Source organism: Aptenodytes patagonicus, chromosome 2 (genome assembly GCF_965638725.1).
Source record: "Aptenodytes patagonicus chromosome 2, bAptPat1.pri.cur, whole genome shotgun sequence".
Lineage (NCBI taxonomy): Eukaryota > Metazoa > Chordata > Aves > Sphenisciformes > Spheniscidae > Aptenodytes > Aptenodytes patagonicus.
This window is the reverse complement of record NC_134950.1, coordinates 90,806,831-90,829,935: the sequence shown is the minus strand read 5'-3', so window position 1 is coordinate 90,829,935 and position 23,105 is coordinate 90,806,831.

Genomic DNA, 23,105 nt, shown 5'->3' with positions numbered 1-23,105 from the left:
ATTTACATTTAGTTTTTTTTTTATTTGGTAGTTCATTACACTGTCTTCAACGTCACTCTGCAAAAATGGAGATGATTTCTACAAAGTGAAAGGCAGTCAAAAAAGCAGACCTATTTTATGTCTCAGACTGCTTTTCTGCACAGAATTACTTTGGTATTGTTGCCTTAAAATACTTCATGCCTCAGAGCTGCTGTTGTCTGAAGTATTTTCTCATATGATCAAGTTTATAACCTCAACAGAAAAATCCCATCAGAATGAGAAATGTAGTATTTATAGCTTTAAGGAACTGTACTGCTTCTTTAAGCATTTCTAAAAATTATTTTCCTCTTAAAACCATTGCTGCTGATTGCATTTGTTAAGTACTCCTCTTACACAGTATTGCAAAGCATATGCTTCTACTCATGTCACTATTTAGCAAATGTTACATCATTTTTGCAATATGATTATATCTATTGGAAAACATAATTCCAGTTGCATCACCGTTGTAATGAATTTGAAGCCCTGTTCACAAATGCTTTATTTCAGATATAATCTATCAAGTTTCCACTGATTTTAGTGACACATCTCAAAGCTAATACTAACATTATGCAAGGCAATTCTGAAGTTACTGTAAACTGTTAAAATGTCACCATGACTTGCACGGCATAAAGCAGTGTCATGAATTTCTTCATGGCAAGCATTGTGCCAGTTGTTCTAGGTTCACAGATGTAGATGAATTAACCAGTTTCACCAAACTCCCCCTTTTCACTTTGCTTCTTACTCATGCTTCAATATAGCTGCTGTTCCCAAAATGTTCTTCAATGCAATTACCTCACAAACAGAAACCACAATTAGATTCTATGTTTCCTGCAGGTAACACTGAGCAAAATTAATATATACTGAACTCAGATGAGCTATATACCTTTTTGCTGAACTCAAAGGATCCTAGAACTCAGCAGGGAGCATGCTAATTATTTCAAAAGAAACCCACACGTTGCATAAACTGTGAAGTTAAATACATGACAAATAAGAATCTACATCCTTTCTCTAGAGGCTGAGGCCCAGGCATTATCCTCATGTGACATTAATGTTTCTGTCCTTCAAAGACCTTGCCAGTATCTTCAGGCAAAAAGGAGGAAATGAAGATCCCATAGTTTTTTTTAACGGCAAAAACATTTGTGTTGTGGGGAAAAAAATAATCCTCATTATACATTATAAAGGAAAAGGAAGCTTTCTCCAATTCATCTTAAAGGCAATAACTGTGAGTAACTGAATGTTGAAATGTGGTTATTCCTTCACATGCTAATAAGCTCAGCTGAAAATGCTTGGGGGTTTTTCTGCTCTAGGCCCCTAAACAGGTTTTTTTTTCAGTATCTGAATATCCTGTTAGCTGTCTGTTACAATCCTTTACCATATGTTAGATATTTTAAATGTTCACTACACAAACAAAGAGCTCCTGCAGTTTGTTAACCTTTCCACCCAAGATATTGAGGTCTGTTAACAGGCTTTTAAGGATATTTTGAACACCTAAAAGGTTTTCTACAGAAAATGGCAAAACAAAAAAAGAAATGTTATAAGAGAGTAAAGGAAAGTGAAAATTAATACCTAGTAGTTAAGGTATGAAACAACTTCTTCAGTTGCGGAGTTTTTAAACTATAGTTACTTCAAATTAAATAGTTGGATTAGAGTCTTAACAAATGTAAGAATACGATTATCACTGAAGAGAGCCACCAGACAAGAGTTTTGCAGAACTCATTTTACAACTCATTTACCAGATGTGACCGTTCATCCCCTTAGCATAAAAGGTGGAGGCTTTACTCTTTAGCTGCAGTTCTTCTCTGAAAATGCCACTCTCGCTTAATATTGAACTAAGCTTATCCTGAAGAAGTACTTTACAGCAGGAAGGGAATAAAAAAATAACAATCTGCTTTTTATTTTGACACACAATACACCTACCTGTCAGTAAGACCTTCATCAAGTCTCAAAGCACCTGCAATATGAGCAATTAAAGAAAGTTTTAACCGTGATTCAATTTTGCCCACTCACCTCATAAGTTTGTATAGGAAAGTGTGCCTTTAGCGCAGAAGATACATGACCTTTTTAGAGTACACAAAAAAGGAAGATATTACTTGCTGCAAACATGTGAAGGGTTCACAGGTTGAATCTCCATAAATATTTCTGTTCTCTAACTTATGTAAGTCCTTTTACAATACCAAGAAATGTAACATCTCCTAGGCTAGACCTAGCAGCTGCATAATCAACACATGAAACATGAGTTCAAAGACTCCTCGCTGGTAGTATCACCATCGCTTCGGATATCACTGAGATCTATGAAAAAGCCAAGGAAGCATTTCTTAATCTTACTAGAGTCCAATAAGCTACAATTACATTAATCTACTCAGGGATAAACAGTCAACAGACAAAAGCAGACAGACTGTGAAGTTGTCAGAAGTTTAGGTAAAAGACAGTCTGACTGAGATACATAGGCATAGGGGAACTGTCAAAATGAATTTAACTCAGAATCTTCCTTAGAAAAGGTCAAGGCAGCTCAAACTAAAAGAGAATATAATTAATTCAACAGTACAAATAGACTGCATTTTTGTTCCGTCATATAGTAGGCAAGAAATTATATACAAGATCCAGGTGCTACCTGTCCACAACAGCTGTCCAAGTATCTCATTTGGCTGAGACAGTACCAAAAGTCAGAGTTTTTTTCTGGCTACTTATCCAGAAATGGCTGAAAGGCATTTGAAGTTATTAGCATAAAGAGTATTAAAGTATATCACCCAAAAATGACGTCATGTCCATTATGAACAGCAGCTCAGGTAGACAATTAACATCGTTAAATAACTATTTACTTCCCCTATATTACTCCGAATGCACACTCATTAAAAACATAGACTATACTTATAGAAATCACTGCTGGTATTTTTAGAGACTTTCTGTGAAAAAATAAACTCTGTCTTTGTGGAAGTACAATACTCAAGAAATTGTAGTCTCTTCTGTTAGATTATGTAATAAAAGTCCATCTGCACACCTTCAAAGGAGCCCAGAGAGACAATGGCAATGTGGGGAAAGCCCAAATAATACCCCATCCTGGCTGCTCTCAAGCCCACCAGAAGACCCATCAGCCCAACAAAGGCACAAGAGGAGAGGAGCACAGATGCATGGTGGCAGGCAGGAGGCCAAATTAAGGGCTCAGAAAAAGGTTTATCCTGCCCAGTCCTCTCAGGGCTGTCCCAGGAGACCCTCAGCCGCATTGTCCAAGTGTGAAACCCATTATGATGAGTCAAGCATGAAGCATCTTGCCAGCTGAAGGGGGGTTGCTGCCTAGGGGTATGGAACACATTTTGGGATTCCATAAGACTTATTATGGGATGCTTGGAGATGGAACCAAAGGCAGGGAAAGGGGTGGAGTTAGGCAATTTGGGGAGGAACAAGTGTGGGGACAATAGAGTGTTAAGGGTGAAAAAGGGATGGTTCCTTGTAAATAAATAATTTGATGGTCAGTACGCTTGTCTAGCCATGTCCTGCACCTGATCAATGCAATCTGTCCTATCTTCTTATTGAATTTCTTCCTAATTCTTTTCCTGGATGAAGGACTATATCTGTGTGCACGTGTGTGCTGGGGGGTCTCAGTGCAGTAACTGGAGTCAGACCGCAGATTGGAGGGCTCATGTATCTGTGGTGTCAGCAACTAGAGAGACCAGAATGAGTAAGTTTTAGTGCCAAAAACTGAGGTGGGACTGTAGGTCATAGGGTCCCGTGTGTCCACAGCAGCAGCAACTAGAACAAGTGAAGGCCTGGATGCCACCAGCTGGACTGGCACCACGGGCTGATAGGCCTGCATGCCAGAGACTGGAGACCAGAGTGAGTGAGATCAAGTGCCAGCCATGGGAGTGGGACCAGGGGGCAGAGCCCCACGTGCCCATGGTGCCAGCAACTGCAGCAAGTGCAAGTGTGTGAGTGCTAACAACAATCAAACTGGACCAGCTGGCAGGTAGGTCATGTGGCCTGGGGCCAAGGAGGGGCATGTGTCTCTAAGGGCAAGAGCATGAGAGGAGCTGGCTATCAGGGGGCACCAGGAGAGTCCTAGCCAGCTACGACTGAGATCTGCTGGTATCTATGTCATTCTAGGGGTGAGACCACAGGGAGTTGGCTACTGGGTTGAGTTGAGCCCCAGGGGCTTTGGGTGGGTGTGAGCATGAGTGTGTGTGTACGTGTGAGTTAGTTTGCACCAGCAAATGGAGTGGGGTTGTAACTCCAAGGGCTCATATGCCCAGGTGCCAGCAACTGGGGAGACTGAGCTCTGCTGCTGGCAGGATGAGAGTTGTACATATATTCTCAGAAGCAGACCTCCACCTTGCTCATGCAGAGACAGGAACGGCATGAGACTGTTTCCTGCATGCGTGTGAATGCGTGTCTGATCTGTGGAGCCAGCCATAGCCATGTATGTATGCGTATATGTGGTGTATACATGTACTCTGCCTGTGTGTGCCTGCTGGAAACACAATTTCAGCCTCGGTACTGGTTGGACCTGGGGCATGGGGCTGTGTACCAACTTTGCCTCTCTTGGGCTGTCAGATGAGGGGCAATATATTTTCCCCTGACATCTTCAAAACTAGGTAAGTGAAGTTGGGTAACTACAATCATAAGCTGTTAAGTAAATTTGGAATAATTCTCAACGCAAAGGAGCATCAAGATTCAGGTAGAATCAGCTGAAGAAACCCATATACTCTGAAAAACACAAAGGGGAAATAAAAGGTACAATAGTTATGAAAGATACGTCTAACACTTTCTCCAGTATTCTCTCTTCTCCTTTTGCTGTTAACAATTCTTAAAAATATGAAGCTGCATTTCAGCACTGCCTAGGAGAAACATAAAAAAAAAAGGTAAGTTATTCCAGATTGACGATTAAGATGTTACTGGCCCATGTGAAGGGTACTCTGAAGTCGCTTCTAAACCCATTTGAACACAGCAAATAAAATGGTTTTAATAAGGCAACCTTCCATTCACATTAAAAAAAAAAATAAAATCATAACTGCATTTCTGGAATGTAGACATTCATTTTTTTGGGGAAAAACCAGTAAGTTATTTCATAGGAAAATAATCTGTCCTGCAGAACAAGGATCATACCAGAGGCTAGCACTGACCACCTACCATCATGTACCCTGCTGAATTTATCAGTAAATTCATTGCATCACAGAATCATTGAGGTTGGAAGGTACCTCTGGAAATTGCCTAATCCAATCCTCCAGCTCAAGGTGGGGGTAGCTAGAACAGGTTGCTTAGGACTGTTTCCAGTTGGCTTTTGAGTATCTCCAAGGATGGAGACACAACCTCTCTGGTCAACCTGTTCCACTGATTGAACACCCTTACAGTAAAAAAGCTTTTTCTTATGCTTAAAAGGAATTTTCCATATTTCAGTTTGTGCCCTTTGCCTCTTGTCCTTCAACCGTGCATCACTGAGAAGAGGCCATCTCTATCTTCCTTACTCTTCCCCACTGTGTATTTAAAAAAATAGTAAGATTCCTCCCAAGCCTTCTCTTCTGTAGGCTAGACAGCCCTAGTTCTCTCAGCCTCTCTTCATATGACAGATACTCAAGTCCTTTTATGATCTTCATGGCCCTCCACTAAATTTACTCTAAGTCATCCATGCTGCTCTTTGTACTAGGAGACCCAGAACTGTACATAGCACTCCAGATGTGTCTCACCAGTGCTGAGGGGAAGGATTACCTCTCTTGACATGCTGGCACTGCTCTGCCTAAGGCAGCACAGTATGCCATTGGCATTCTTTGCTGCAAGGGCACATTGTTGCCTTACAGTCAACTTGGTTACACTAGGACTGTCAGGTCCTTTTCTGCAAAGCTACTTTCCTGGTGGTTGGTCCCCAGCCCACAGTGGTGTGTGGTGTTAGTCTTTCCCAGATGCATATATTTTTGTTAAACTTCCTGTTGACCGATTTCTCCAGCCTGTTGACCTCCATCTGGATGGCAGCACAACCATCTGGTGTATCAAACACTCTTCCAAGTTTCAAATCATCTGCAAGCTTGCTGAGGGTGCACTTTACCTTATTGTCCAAGAAGTTAAACAGTAGTGGCCTCGCTATCGACCCCTGGGGTACACTACTAGTGCATGACTCGCCTCTAGCTGGACTTCACAACACTGGTCACAACCTTCAGTCAGTTTTCATTTTATCTCACTATTTATTTATCTAGCCTGTACTTCATCAGTTTGTCCATGAGGATGTTACGAGAGAGAGATTTACAAAAGTCAAGGTAAATAGAATCATAGAATCATAAAATAGTTTGGGTTGGAAGGGACCTCTAAAGGACATCTAGTCCAACCCCCCTGCTGTGGGCAGGGACATCTTCAACTAGATCAGGTTGCTCAGAGCCCCATCCAACCTGACCTGGAATGTTTCCAAGGATGGGGCATCCACCACCTCTCTGGGCAACCTGTGTCAGTGTTTCACCACCCTCAGCGTAAAATATTTCTGCCTTCTATCTAGTCTAAATCTACCCCCCTTTAGTTTAAAGCCATTCCCCCTTGTCCTGTCGCTACAGGGCCTGCTAACAAGTTTGCCGCCATCTTTTGTATAAGCCCCCTTGAAGTACTGATAGGCTGCAAGAAGGTCTCCCCAAAGCCTTCTCTTCTCTAGGCTGAACAACCCCAACTCCCTCAGCCTTCCTTCATAGGAGAGGTGTTCCATCCCCCTCATCATTTTCGTGGCCCTCTTCTCAACCCACTCTAACAGGTCCATGTCTTTCGTATGCTGAGGGCTCCAGAGCTGGATGCAGTAATCCAGGTGGGGTCTCAGCAGAGCAGAGCAGAGGGACAGAATCACCTCCCTCGACCTGCTGGCCACGCTTCTTTTGATGCAGCCCAGGATACGATTGGCCTTCTGGGCTGTGAGCGCACATTGCCGGCTCGTGTCCAGCTTTTCATCCACCGGTACCCCCAAGTCCTTCTCGGCAGGGCTGCTCTCAATCCCTTCATCCCCCAGCCTGTACTGATACCGGGGGTTGCCCCGACCCAGGTGCAGGACCTTGCACTTGGCCTTGTTAAACCTCATGAGGTTCACATGAGCCCACTTCTCCAGCTTGTCCAGGTCCCTCTGGATGGCATCCCGTCCCTCTCGCATGTCAACCACACCACTCAGCTTGGTGTCCTCTGCAAACTTGCTGAGGGTGCACTCAATCCCACTGTCTATGTCATTGATGAAGATAGTAAACAGTACCGGTCCCAAGATGGACCCCTGTGGGATGCCACTCGTCACCAGTCTCCATCTGGACATTGAGCTGTTGACCACTACCATCTGGATGCGACCATCTAACCAATTCCTCACCCACAGTGACAGTCCACCCATCAAATCCGTATCTCTCCAGTTTAGAGGGAAGGATGTTGTGGGGGACCGTGTCAAAGGCCTTACAGAGGTCCAGATGGACGACATCTGTAGCCCTTCCCATGTCCACTGATGTAGTCACTCCATCATAGAAGGCCACTAGGTTAGTCAGGCAGGACTTGCCCTTGGTGAAGCCATGCTGGCTGTCTCGAATCGCCTCCCTGTCCTCCCTGTGCTTTAACGTAGCTTCCAGGAGGATCTGTTCCATGATCTTCCCAGGCACAGGCGTGAGACTGACTGGCCGGTAGTTCCCTGGGTCTTCCTTTTTTCCCTTTTTAAAAACGGGGTTATGTTTCCCCTTTTCCAGTCAGTGGGAACTTCACCGGACTGCCACGACTTCTCAAATACGATGGATAGTGGCTTAGCAACTTCATCCACCACTTCCTTCAGGACTCGCGGATGGTTTTCGTTGGGTCCCACGGACTTGTGCACCTTCAGGTGCCTTAGATGGTCTTGAACCTCATCTTCTCCCACAGTGGGTGGCTCTTCATTCTCCCAGTCCCCACCTTTGCCTTCTGCGGCTTGGGCAGTGAGCCTCGAGCACTTGCCGGTAAAGACCGAGTCAAATGACGTCCACTCTTCTCTCCTTGTTCAACACACAAGTTATTTTGTCATAGAAGCCCATTAGGTTTGTCAGACACAATTTCTCCTTTGTAAATCCAAGCTGACTACTCCCAGTCACCCTCTTGATATGTTTGGAGTACTTTGGCCTTTTCCATGTCCGTTGTCATCAACTCCCCTGCCCCATTTAGCAGTGTGCCCACTTTTCCCTAGTCTTTGTTTTTGCCACTGATATACTTGTAAAAACTCTTCTTCTTGTCCTTCATGTCCCTTGCCATATTTAACTGCCTATGGGCTTTGGCTTTCCTAGCCTCATCCCTGCACATTCAGACAGTGTCTGTATTATTTCTCCTTTGTGCCCAGATCCTTCTTCCACCTCTTCTATGGAAGCTTTCATTTGACGCTTGAGTTTTGTCAGAAGCTCCTTGTTCATCCATGTAGGCCTCCTGCCACCTTTTCTTGACTATATATTATTACCTCCTAACATACTAAATGCAAACTGGAAAAAGAGAAAATGCAAAATGAAACCCATGCTAATGTTCCTGCCAGTTCATGCCTTCACAGTAAACTTGTATATCAGATATAGTTCATGAAGATGAATTACATGTGAAAAGGAAGCTTGGTCTTTCTTTTGTTCTCTTTGTAAAATGGAATCTGCATCTGATAAATTACTGTTCTTGGCCCAAATTCTTAGCTGGTATTTATTCACCCAGCTCCACTGGAGACAAGGCAACTACTCTCGTTTGTACCTGCTGAAAATATAGCTCATTAGAATCTTCTTTACTATGTTACTCATTAAGTGTGAATGTCAATGATTCCTTTCTTAATAAGAAATTAAGCTTATCTAGATATCCTAAATTCTCACCTGGTATACTTGTGTTGTGGTTTAATTTCAGTCGGTAACTAAGTACCACGCAGCCGCTCGCTCACTCCCCCCCACCCGGTGGGATGGGGGAGAGAATTGGAAGAGCACAAGTTAGAAAAACTCGTGGGTTGAGATAAAAACAGTTTAATAATTGAAATAAAATGATAATAATAATATGATAATAATAATAATACACAAAGCAAGTGATGCACAGTACAATTGCTCACCACCCACCGACCAATGCCCAGCCAGTCCCTGAGCAGCGGCCCCCCCGGCCAGCTTTCCCCAGTTTATGTACTGAGCATGACGTCACATGGTATGGAATGTCCCTTTGGCCAGTTTGGCTGTGCCCCCTCCCAGCTTCTTCTGCACCTCCAGCCTTCTCAGTCGGTAGAGCATGGGAAGCTGAAAAGTCCTTGGCTAGTGTAAGCACTACCTAGCAACAACTAAAACATTGGTGCGTTATCAACTTTGTTCTCATCCTAAATCCAAAACACTGTACCAGCTACTAGAAAGGAAATTAACTCTATCCCTGCCGAAACCAGGACAACTTGGAAGTCTAGGTATCATGTTTGTTTAGTAGTTACTGTCTCTGAAAAGTGATTTTCTGAAAAATTCTCCCTGTTTCAAAGCAAGCAGGTGAAGAACTAGTGAAAATAGGATAATTACTGCCATGCCACCACTGTCCCCATAAAATGGGCAACTGAAAACAGAAAAGTTTATATAAAATCATATACTTTCACTGAAATGTTGAACAGAGAAAGGTGATCCAATGAACAATCAGCACTTGATATTTCTTACACTATTAAAAAAATCTGAGTTTTTAATCCAGAACAATGAGGAAAACCACATCCCCTAATAAAATATGTAAGAGGATTTAATTGTGTCAACACAGAGTAGACAAAGGCAAAGGAATTAACCATCTAAGTCTCATGGGGTTTTAAATATTTTTAGTGTCTGGTAAAAGGTCATTTCTTACAGTTATTTGTCACAGTAATAAAATACAAAGTGTCTTTTCTAAATAATGTTTGTTCAGGGAATATTACTGTCTCCAGGTTTCTCAAGTGAAAAAGCTATTTTTACATGGATGCTCATTACAACCCTCCAACAATCAAATAAAAAATATTTTTACTGACGTTCAAAAAGCACAAAACAAGATGGAAACTCCCAATGAAAGTTAACTACAAGTAGTTAAACCAATCTGAAAAGTCTGAGTGATAGACAAGGGAAAAAGTATTGCCTCTCAAGGATGGACAAGTTTAACATAAAAAGCAAGTGACAGACAGATCCCCTAAAGGCCAAATCTGGAAAAGCCTTCCAAATACCAAGAATATGGTGACTTGAGGAGCTCAAAAAGATCTAAGGAAATCTTTTTAAACATGAAAGTGTTACATTGGATTCTGAAGGATGAATATTTATTGCAGATAGCTGATATTACTGACTGATAAAAATATTGAAGAAGGTCACTTCTGAAATAAAGATTTCCAGAATGTGAGTTAATTACACTATTTCAATGCATTTATTAAAAAGAAACCACTGACCCAATCTTAAAATACTAGTTAGAAATTTCAGAATTTTTTCATGCTTCTCCTATTTAATGGGAACAAGTAGGTTTATGGAAGATTGGAAAAGGGCAATTATAATGCCTACATTTGAAAAGGTAAAAGAAGAAATACAGAATTACAGAAAAGGCATCCTGCTTTTAAATTTAGGAAAGTTTATGGGACAAATATCAGATTATCAATAAATGTTTGAAAGGTAAGAAGCAACTAAAAATAAATACGGATGCATTAAAGCCAAATGGTATTCAACCTTTTGTGTGATAGGGTAAAAGATCTGCTTAAAAAGAATAGCTAAGAGACTGCATATATCTTGATTTTAAGTAGGGATTTTGACACCACCTCACATGACATTCTCATATGCAAATTAAGGAAATGTAATATAGATAGAACAATTATGTTTTATGGCCTGTAGCTCCCTCTTTTAATGTAGGGATTGAGTGTAATTCCTCAAGGGATCTATCTTGAGTCTGGTTATGTGTAGCATTTCAATTAATAATTTGGCTGGTGAAATAAACACTATACACATTAAATTTGCAGTTGATGAAAAAAGTTGTGATGGTTTGCAAGCGTGCTGAAGATCAAGATCAGAATTCATAATCACCTAAGCCTGTGTCTTTCCCCTGACAAATGGTCTGAGAGGAAAGCAAAGAGTATGAGTCAATAAAGACAAGGCAAGGTACAACACCTAAGTAGAAATAATCCTCTGCCCAAATACAGGATGAGAATAACAGTTCTTCAGAAAAGATCTTTGGTTTTATAGTGGATCATAAAACTAAATGTTACTCAACTATGTCATGATGCTACAAGAAAGGCAAACTTCATACTAAGGTGTATAAACAGAAATCGCGTCTGTAAGACACAAAAGTACTCTCTTTACTCTCCTCAGTGCTGGTAAGGCACCAGCTGGAATTCAGTGTTTAGCTTTGTGCACTGATTGTCAAGAGGATGTGGACAGACTGGAGAGAGTTCAGTGGAGATCAATGTGCACTTTGAAAAAGAGGAATGAATTAGGCATGTTTAGCCAAAAGAAAGAAAGATCAGAGTGGCTATTACTACAGCTTTCAGGTACACAAAAGACTGTTGCATTGAAGAAAGAGGGACCAATCTTTCCTCCATGCCTATGAAGGTTGTGAAGCATCATCAATTGAGAGGAACACTGGAATATCAAGCAGGAAGAATGAGTTTGTTATGATAACTGGAAGAAAGAAATGGGGCTTTTAACGTCAATCACAGAGTCTTGGGTTTAGGGACTAATAGGAGTATCTTCAGTTACAAGCTAGAAGTTCACCATCTGGAAATAAGAGGATTTAAAAGACCCCTGTATGCTTGGTAATCTTACAAGGGTCTTCCATCATCATTTTTTGCTTTGAAGAAAAATGCTGTCCTGTGATATATATTAAAAGTTATTTCCAGCAGAGAGAAAGTACTATAAATGCCATTGTGAAAGGCACTTGTGATAGGCTTCTCATCTAGAAAACTGCATGTGATATCTCTTGATCATCCTTAATATAAGAATTATTTAATTTTCACTTTGACACAAGCATAGAGTGACTATGAAGATAATCAGATGAATGGAAAACTTTTGTTACCAAATGGTCTGAAAGTAGTTATTCTGTCCAGTATTTACCAGACTAAGAGCTGAGAGCAATAATAATTGGGTTAAGGATCATAGAATCATAGAACAGTTTGGGTTGGAAGGGACCTTAAAGATCATCCAGTTCCAACCCCTCTGCCTGGGCAGGGAAACCTTCCACTAGATCAGGCTGCTCAAAGGAAACAAGGAAAGAATTAAAATATTTACATAGTACTCACTCAGGAGCAAACAGAGATTAGATCATCAACAGATTTATGTCATAAGTTTTATAAAGTTTTTATCAAATGGATTTGCAATAACAATAAAAAACTCTCCTGACAATAGGAGAGGCAAAAATCACCTCTGAATGACTTTTAAATGCAATTTGATGTGCTTCTGAAAGGCAATAGTTCAGAATCATCATTTTTTACTAAAATCGCAAGACATTTTGCAGCCATACATAGGTATGTGTAATATACCCTTCCTGTATAAAAGGTCTACTCAAGGATGTACATGTATAAAAATATAAAGTAGACCTTCTTTACATTAAAGGACTTTTAAAATTATTTTTTATACCTGCATAGACACACACACTTTCCTGGTTTAACTCACCACGACTATAGGCAGCTGTCATTTGATTCCTACAGCTTTTAGCACAACCTTGTTAATCAAGCAGTGGTGTTAACCAAGCAGTCTTCCCCTTTTCCAGCTCCCCCTCTCTTTGCTTGTTGGCTCTGTGCTAACACTGTTTGGGTGGTTACTCATTAAATTAGTACTTACAAATTCAGTTTCCTCCCTAGTTCCTCCTTCACTCACAAGCATGCTTCAAGTTCATTTTTAAGACAATTGACTTAAAATAATTGCTAGCTTTCTGCTAAAAACCTCAATGAAAATGGTACAGAAGTAACGTAGATTATTTAGAGAAAAGAGTTGGTTACTGACCTCCAGTGTGACAGCAATGGCTTACAAATTCCTATTCCTTCTCCACTTTTCACAAATGGGAAGGATTACAAGATACTTTTTTTTTTTCTGCTACCCAAGTGGCAGGTTCCCATCACAGACTGATTTCTAACCTAACCAACAGAAAGAAAACTTGGGATCTTTTTCTTTATTATTATTATCACTAATTCACTTTGCTATAGTTTCAGAAACAAGTTAGAACTGTTCTTCCAAATCAGTTCAAGCCATCTTTCAGTAAAAATAGGATGATTAGACTATTTTTTTTAAATAAGCATATTACATAGCCAGTCTCCATTATTTCTGAGTATTTCTTCTAGTGCTTTGAAGAATATCTGGAAGTAGAGTTCTGCATTATAAATGGGCTTAATCTGAACCAATATGAAAATAATATTTTAAAATTTCACACTATAACTCCTAAGTCATTCAGAGAAAATATTTTTGTACTTTCACACCCTCATTATGAATAATGCAAAGAGACAATTAATAGAAAATGTTCTGAATTATGAATTAGGACCAAATTAAAAATGTAAAATTACAGAAAAACAATGAATGCTTGTTTTAAATTCCCCTTCCAGACAGGTAACCATTTTTAACTACATCTGCTATCCACATTTGATCTATATCTTTATCTATTCTTACAGCTAACGAGGAACAAATTACTTATTACTCATGAATGACACTAACTACCCACTCTTGCACAAAAGAAGAATATTACAATTTACATTTAAATGAGATTTGAAATGTTAATGAACAGAGCCAGTATTCTAATTATCTATACAAATACATTAAATTAAGGTGAACTTTAGTAGATTAATTACTTCAGAATCATACTCTATGTTTGCCCAGCAGCATTAGTGAAGAATAGTTCAGTATTTGTAGAATTTTTGTAATTTGCAATTTGTAGAATTGCCAATAATTGGGGGTCAAGAATGAGCAAACAATGCCACTATTTATTTACTATCATTTGATAGGAGAGAGGTGGTTAATCTTTATCTTACACGTACAAGTGTACAGAGTTGTACATGTACAAAGTTTGGTGCCAAACTTGTTAGCAGGGCCTGTTGCGACAGGACAAGGGGGAATGGCTTTAAACTAAAGGAGGGGAGGATTTAGACTAGATATAAGGAAGAAATTTTTTATGCTGAGGGTGGTGAAACACTGGCACAGGTTGCCCAGAGAGGTGGTGGATTCCCCATCCCTGGAAACCTTCAAGGTCAGGTTGGACGGGGCTCTGAGCAACCTGATCTAGTTGAAGATGTCCCTATCATGGTCTGTGTCATGATAAAATTTCTATTATTTTTACTAGGTTTTTGTTTGTTTGTTTGTTTTTTTAATAACCAGTGCCTTATTTACTCATATTATGTGAAAAAGGATAGTTCTCCAGAGGGATTTGATTGAAAGAACTCAGTAAACCATGCAGAGGGATTGTAGCAGAATGATGTCTTAAACTTTGCATGATAGTTCAAAAGGCACTTAGCAATACCTTAATTTTCAATAGCATGGCCACACAAAGTTGGTGAAAAAGATAGCAAAGTCCAAACAGATTTAATATTTGGATTATGACAACATTCCTGAAAGAACTCATTATTGTATTATTAAACTATGTTATCTGATATCTTTTAAATTATATAAAAAGTCCATACATTAGTTTGAATCACTTTGTTCTGATACTGAAGTACTTTTCACAACTTTGACACTTCCTTTTGGTGATACACATGCATGTTTTCGTACTGTTCTTCCACTAACTTAACATTCTGCTCAGAAATTCCTGTTCCATTGTTTGTTGCACCTCTTGCTCATTTGCAGCATGCTCTTTGTTTCAAACTCAGCAGCAATTGCTGATGCCTGGAAACATTTTTTACACTGAGGAAGGTCTTAAAGAACATTGAAATATGTCACTGATAGTGAATTATGCATAGATTTAAACTCCCATCTGAGTCTACTTTTTTAATCATTATCCCTATTACTAACTTCTGCTTCTCTTAATAATACGTTAAATAAAAAAATAAGATAAGAAGATAAGAAGCTCTCAAGATTTATTTTTAAGAAGGTTAAAAGTTCAGCAGTCTCCAGATAGACTAGGTCAATACCAATTCCACCCGCAGCATCCAGCAAATGAGCTTTATGAGAGGGTAGCAGAGCTGTTCATGATTAAAAATTAGAATAACACTTGCAGGTTAACGGTTAATTACTCACAGCATTTGGCTCACATGTTTTGTATTGAATATAGACAGATGGGACTTATCTGCCCATGCAAAAATAAAAAGGCATACTGGCAAAATTTTTAAACATTACAGTAAAAGTCAAGATTTTTGGGGGACTACTTAATTGACTTTCTATTCTAATCAGAAATTCCCCATCACCTGCAGCTCACAAAATTAACATAAAAATGGAAAATCCCTTCCTCTCCTTAGTCTTTGTGTAGCCAACACCTTATGTGAAAAAAAGTTAACACTCTGTATTACTCTGGATTATAACAGGAACCAGGAAACTACATATAACAGCAGATAAAGGGCCAGACCTCTTGCACCACTCAGCCTGGTTAGTAATAATAATTCCTCTTAAATAGTGCAAGCCTGGGTGAAAAGCTTCTGCAAAAAAACCAGAAACCTTGCAAGAACTACTGATTTGGGATTAAAAGTTAAACTGTTACAATGATTGGGAATATCTTGAAAAGGATTCCTCAAAATCAAGTTTTTAAAAAATCAGAAATCAACAAGTTAGGCATATTAGCCCATACTGGACTAATAAACAACTACCGTACAACCAAACGGAAAAAGCTGGAATGCTTTTCAGGTAATATTTTAGTATGTACTTTTAAAGTAAAATGCACAAGAAGACAACTAGCCAAAGGCCAACTCCTGTTTTTGATGAAAATCTAATGCAAAATAGTTTTCGGAAGGAACACTTATTTGTTGCTGAAGTTTAGACACAAACCCTGTTGCAGCAGCTGCTCCCAACTATACACGCATAACCTTTCTGCATGTTATAACTAGAGTAAAACCCATTATCTCCCGTGTTGTATATGGGTTTTTCCTCTTTTTCAATTTCACTGTTAGCCCTTCTTTGTACCTCCACTTTTCTTCATCTCTCTATACCTTTGATGTTTTAGTCAGGACCACTTTGGTCTTAGACAGGAAAAAAAGTAGCCAAGTTGTATCTGTCTCTCTTCTTTATCCTGTCTCTGAAAATTCACTTCCAGTGATATACCATTTTCAGGTTGGACTGTATTCTATTTTTAGACAACCTCCGTATCTAGTTTTCCATGTATAATTTCTGAGGATTTCATTATTATTTTTATTATTACTACAAACTCTTCAAGGTTGCCTCCCTTTCCTGAGCTTCTCCGAATTGTATAAAACAAGTGACGCTATGTGTACGACAGATTTTTTTTCTTGAACTGTCAGAGGCTATGAAGTGTATTTGGAAACTTTCAACACATTTCTTGAGTTCTAGGATTTTATTTATAAACAGTTGGTGCTATTATCTCCAACATGCATATCACTTGTATACCTGATTTATGCAAAAACTAGAATTTGACATGAACAAGGAATCTATATTTTATATTTCCATCAAATTACACTTTACATATAATCGCAGTAATCACTATCAACATGTTTCATATTGGAGATCACATTTTTAATGTTGCTGGAGTCAAGGTATCACATTTACATCAGAAACCTTTTTCCAGGAAATTTGGAAAAATAAACCAACTTTTTAACTTCCTTCATTATGTATGTTTACAGTAATATTGTAAGTGGTTTTTTTAAGGAGCTAAAAATGTATCACTTTGTGCTCTAGACTCTCCATATAAAACTAGAACTACTCAGCTGAAACAAGCTACTAAAAAATCTTTCCATCCAACAAGATGAAATGAAACTTTTAAGTCTCTCTCTCAATGTCAAGAAAAATTCTACAAGCTTCAAAATGGTAATGTTTCACATGAGTAACATGATGACAGAAAGTAAATTCACACTATAGTCATTCATTCTTGTCATCTCCCTACAGGTCAAGAATGGTACCATTTTTGTGGCTTTCGCATAGCTAGTTGCAAAATTTGGTATAGGAAGCTTCAGTTCATTTATATGAAAGAAGGTTTCTGACTTAACTTCACCCAAATATTGCCCAAAGGAAAAGTTAGAGTTTGGGTTGAACTTCCATATACAATCTCCACAAAATATTAGTGCCAGTGCCTGTTCTGTATGGTAAGTGTATTTTAACTGTTGTTTGCATTTTACCTGTTACTCCTGTAACTCAGTGAAGGAAATGCAGAGCATAGTTTCACATCTTATCTAACACAGCTATGGGCTTTACAAAGTATGAGCTGCTGAATGACGCGTATAGCTCCTAGGTGGACAGAAGCAGAAAATAAAATACTTTGTATACTTATTGTTATTAAAAAAACTCTTAAAATTGTGTGTGATGACTACTAAAAGTCAGCATTATCCAATGCTTTTCTGATCTTAGTTCTGTAGAAAGTGTGGAAAGAGCGCTTGCTTGTTTTTAACAAGTGCCTTTTCTTACTCAAATACTACACACCTGATGATACTCCCAAGACATGCGTTGGAATATTACCTTTTCCACTAAAGCAGTTTATCCACTGTATCTACCTGCCAGAACTATTTGTATTTCAAAGGCCCTGCATAAAATGTAATTGCTTATCACAAAGGGGCAGTAGACTTTCACGATAAAAATATGACCATTTAAGTTGTAGTGGGTCTAGCTGGCTGGAGTTAACATTTTTCGTAGCAGCCCATATGGTGCTGTGTTTTGGATCAGTGACTAAACCAGTCCCGCTAACACACTAGTGTTTTGGCTACTGCTGAGCAGTGCTTCCACAGCATCAAGGCTTTTTCCATTTCACACTCTGCCCGCCAGTGAGTGGCTGGGGGTGGGCAAGACAGTGGGAGGGGACACAGCCGGGACAACTGACCTAGATTAACCGATGTCGTATTCCGTGTCATATGACGTCATGCTCAGCAATAAAAGCTCAAGGAAAAGAGTAAGAAGGGGAGATGGTGGTGGTTATGGCGTTTGTCTTCCCAAGCAACCTTTATGCATTCTGAGGCCCTGCCTCCCAGGCAGTGGCTGGACATCTGCCTGCTGATGGGAAGCAGTGAGTGAATTCCTCCTTTGCTTTGCTTCTGTGTGCAGATTTTGCTTCACCCATTCAACTGTCTTTAAGTTGTGGTTTAACCCAGCAGGCAGCTAAACACCACACAGCCGTTCACTCAGTGGGAGTGGGGGAGAGAATCAGGGGGGAAAAAAAAAAGTAAAATTTGTGGGTTGAGATAAAGACAGTTTAATACGACAGAAAAGGAAGGGGAAATAATAATAATAATGATAAAAGAATATACAAAATAAGTGATGCACAATGCAATTGCTCACCATCCACTGACCGATGTCCAGCCAGTTCCTGAGCAGCTGTCACCGCCCCTTGGCCAACTCCCCCCAGTTTATGTACTGAGCATGACGTCATATGGTCATGGAATATCCCTTTGCCCAGTTTGGGTCAGCTGTCCTGGCTGTGCCCCCTCCCAGCTTCTTGCTGGCAGGGCATGGGAAGCTGAAAAGTCCTTGACTAGTGTAAGCACTACCTAGCAACAACTAAAACATCGGTGCGTTATCAACATTATTCTCATCCTAAACCCAAAACACAGCACTATATCAGCTACTAGGAAGAAAATTAACTCTACCCCAGCCAAAACCAGGGCAGTATCTACCCCTTATTCTATACCATCTACATCATGCCCGGGTCCCCACATTTTCCAACACATTCCAATTCATCACCACTACTTTTCCTGTCTTTTGTTATATACACACAGATATCATTCCCTTAGTCTATGGGCCATCCCTCTAAAATGTTCCTTGTGTTCATTTAGTCCATGACTTTGGGCTCCATCTGTCATAACAGTCCTTCAGGGCAGGAGAGATGGTGTGTGGTGTTGCATTGTTGGATGCTGAAGCCAGTTTTGGTTCCATTAGTGCTGCACTTGTCTGGTTCTATCATCGCTGCACTTTGATTTCATTAAAGTTCATTCTTCATTAATCTGGGTGATTCTTACTGTAATACTGTTAATATGGGATATAGCCACCATAGAAGTGATGATATACAGTATTATACAGCAATTAACATCATACAATTCAAATCATTGGCTATTCTCACCCAAAACCAAATCCCCTTGAGGTACACATCGGACTTCCCCATCCTCCCGCATTATCCAGCAAGTGCACCCAGGTCCTTGAGCAAAAGCAATCCCACGGATGGGTTTGCCTTTGCCTGAGGCAGGAATAACCCAGACTGTCTTCCCCAGCATATTTTTTATGTGCACTACAGGGACTTTATTCCCATCTACAGTACGTAAAAGTTCTGACTGGGCAGGGCCAGCTCAGTTGGCAGATCTAGTGTTGACTAACCAGGTGGCTTTTGCTATATGTGTCCCCCAATGTTTGAATGTCCCAGCACCCATTTCTCTCTGTGTAGTTTTTAACAGTCCATTGTATCGTTCAATTTTCCCAGAGGCTGGTGCATGATAGGGGATGTGATACACCCACTCAATGCCGTACTCTTTGGCCCAGGTGTCTATGAGGTTGTTTTGGAAATGAGTCCCGTTGTCTGACTCAATTCTTTCTGGAGTGCCATGTCGCCATAGGACTTGCTTTTCAAGGCCCAGGATAGTGTTCCGGGCGGTGGCATGGGGCACGGGATATGTTTCCAGCCATCCAGTGGTTGCTTCCACCATTGTAAGCACATGGCGCTTGCCTTGGCGGGTTTGTGGGAGTGTGATATAATCGATCTGCCAGGCCTCCCCATATTTATATTTCAGCCATCGTCCTCCGTACCAGAGAGACTTTAACCGCTTGGCTTGCTTGATTGCAGCGCATGTTTCGCATTCATGGATAACCTGAGCAATAGTGTCCATGGTCAAGTCCACCCCTCGATCACGAGCCCGTCTAGATGTTGCATCTCTTCCTTGGTGACCTGAGGTGTCATGGGCCCACCGAGCTAGAAATCATTCACCCTTATGTTGCCAGTCCAGATCCACCTGAGCCACTTCAATCTTAGCAGCCTGACCCACCTGCTGGTTGTTTTGATGTTCTTCAGTGGCCCGACTCTTGGGTATGTGAGCATCTACGTGACGGACTTTTACAACCAGGTTCTCCACCCGGGCAGCAATATCTTGCCACAATGCAGCAGCCCAGGTGGGTTTGCCTCTGTGCTGCCAGTTGCTCTGCTTCCATTGCTGCAACCACCCCCACAGGGCATTTGCCACCATCCATGGGTCAGTATAGAGATAGAGCACCGGCCACTTTTCTCGGTCAGCAATGTCTAAAGCCAGCTGGATGGCCTTCACTTCTGCAAATTGGCTCGATTCACCTTCTCCTTCAGCAGTTTCTAGAACTTGTCGTATAGGACTCCATACAGCAGCCTTCCACCTCCGATGCTTTCCCACAAGATGACAGGACCCATCAGTGAACAGGGCATATTGCTTCTCATTTTCTGGTAGTTCATTATACATTGGGGCCTCTTCAGCACGTCGCCTCTTCCTCTGGCGATATTCTGAAATCTTTGCCTTCTGGTCAGTCCATGATCACTTCCAAGATTCCGGGGCAAGTGGGGTTTGCATCAGTTGCATGATGTGTACCGGGGATCCTCCCTCTGAACATCCAGCCCAGCACCGGCAGTCGGGGTGCCAGGAGGAGCTGTGCTTCAGTGCCGATCACTTCTGAAGCAGCTCGAACCCCTTCATATGCTGCTAATATCTCTTTTTCAGTTGGAGTATAGCGGGCCTCGGATCCTCTGTATCCCCGACTCCAAAACCCTGGGGGTCGGCCTCGAGTCTCCCCTGGTGCTTTCTGCCAGAGGCTCCAGGTAGGGCCATTCTCCCCGGCTGTGGTGTAGAGCACATTTTTTACATCTTGCCCTGCCCGGACTGGCCCCAGGGCTACTGCATGAACTATCTCCTCTTTAATTTGTTCAAAGGCTTGTCGTTGCTCAGGGCCCCATTTGAAATTGTTCTTCTTCCGGGTCACTTGATAGAGAGGGTTTACAATCAGACTATAATTTGGAATATGCATTCTCCAAAAACCCACAATGCCTAAGAAAGCTTGCGTTTCCTTTCTGCTGGCTGGTGGAGACATGGCTGTTATTTTATTGATCACATCCATTGGGATCTGACGACGTCCATCTTGCTATTTTATTCCTAAAAGCTGGATCTCCTGTGCAGGTCCCTTGACCTTATTTTGTTTTATTGCAAAACCAGCCTTCAGCAGGATTTGGATAATTTTCTTCCCTTTCTCAAAAAACTCTTCTGCTGTGTTGCCCCATACAACGATGTCATCAACCTATTGCAGGTGTTCCGGTGCTTCACAGTGTTCCAGTGCAGCCTGGATCAGTCCACGGCAAATGGCAGGGCTCTGTTTCCACCCCTGGGGCAGTCGGTTCCAGGTATACTGAACGCCCCTCCAAGTGAAAGCAAACTGTGGCCTGCACTCCGCTGCCAAAGGGATTGAGAAAAATGCATTAGCGATATCAGTTGTGGCATACCACTTGGCTGCCTTTGACTCCAATTCGTATTGAAGTTCTAGCATGTCCGGCACGGCAGCACTCAGCAGCAGTGTGACTTCGTTCAGGCCACGATAGTCTACTGTTAGTCTCCACTCTCCATTAGACTTTCACACTGGCCATATCGGACTGTTAAAGGGTGAGTGAGTCTTGCTGATCACTCCTTGGCTCTCCAGTCAATGAATCAGCTCACGGACGGGAATCAAGGAGTCTCGGTTGGTGCGATACTGCCACCGGTGCATCATTGTGGTAGTGATTGGCACCTGTTGGTCTTTGACCTTCAGCAACCCCACAACAGAGGGGTTCTCTGAGAGACCAGGTAAGGTAGACAGCTGTTTAATTTCCTCCGTCTCCAAGGCAGCTATACCAAAAGCCCACCAGTACCCTTTTGGGTCCTTGAAATACCCTTTGCTGAGGTAGTCTATGCCAAGGATGCACGGAGCCTCTGGGCCAGTCACAATGGGGTGCTTCTGCCACTCATTCCCAGTTAGGCTCACTTCAGCCTCCAATACAGTTAGCTGTTGGGATCCCCCCGTTGCTCCAGAAATACAGATGGGTTCTGCCCCTTTATAGCTTGATGGCTTTAAAGTACATTGCGCACCGGTGTGTACTAGAGCCTTATACTTCTGTGGGTCTGATGTGCCAGGCCACTGAATCCACACAGTCCAGTAAACCCGGTTGTCCCTTTCCTCCCCCTGGCTGGAGGCAGGGCCCCTCTAGTCCTGGTCATAGTATCCGTTACTCACTTCTTGTAAATGCGAATCAAAAGTCCCTTTATTAAGATCGGAAGTAAAATCAGCCCTTCTACTCTGTCTGGGGAACTGCCCGCTGGAAACTGGAGCAGCAATTTTCCTGGAAGAACCTCTCTCTGTGATTGTTTTTCCTTGCAACTCACGTACCCGTGCCCCTAGGGCTGAGGTAGGTTTTCCATCCCACTTTCTCATGTCCTCTCCGTGCTCAGGCAGGTAAAACCACAGGGTGGCCTGTGGTGTGTATCCACTATATCCTCTCTCTTGAGCAGAGGGACACTTACTCCTAATGGCTGAGATACTGGTCTGTACAGGTGGGGAGTAGGACCTATCCTCTCTGAGTTGCTGGACCTCCTCGGACAGTTTCTCCACAGCTGAGACGAGGGAGGAAGAAAGACTTTCTTCGTATTGCCAGAGTTGGCCAGCCAATTCATCCACTGTCTGTTCTCCTCCATTTTTCCAGGTCATTACTGCCAATGAGTTGGCATATGACGATGGTGCACTCCGTACAAATTTTCACCACATGGGACGTGTGCACTTGACTTCTTCTGGACCTTTGGATAACTGCTCATTGTTCAGGTCATCATAAATCACCTCCAGCATGGCTAATTCCCTCAGGTACTGGATACCTCTCTCCATGGTGGTCCACTTGCCTGGGTGACATATGACATCTTCCTTGAAGGGATACCTTTCCTTCACACCTGAAAGGAGTTGCCTCCAGAGGCTAAGGGCTTGTGTCCTTTTTCCAATCGTTTTGTCAATGCACTCTTCCCTAGAAAGGGATCCCAGATGCTTGGCTTCCCTACCCTCTAATTCCAGGCTACTGGCCCCATTATCCCAGCATTGGAGCAGCCAGGTGACAACGTGCTCGTCTGTACGACTACT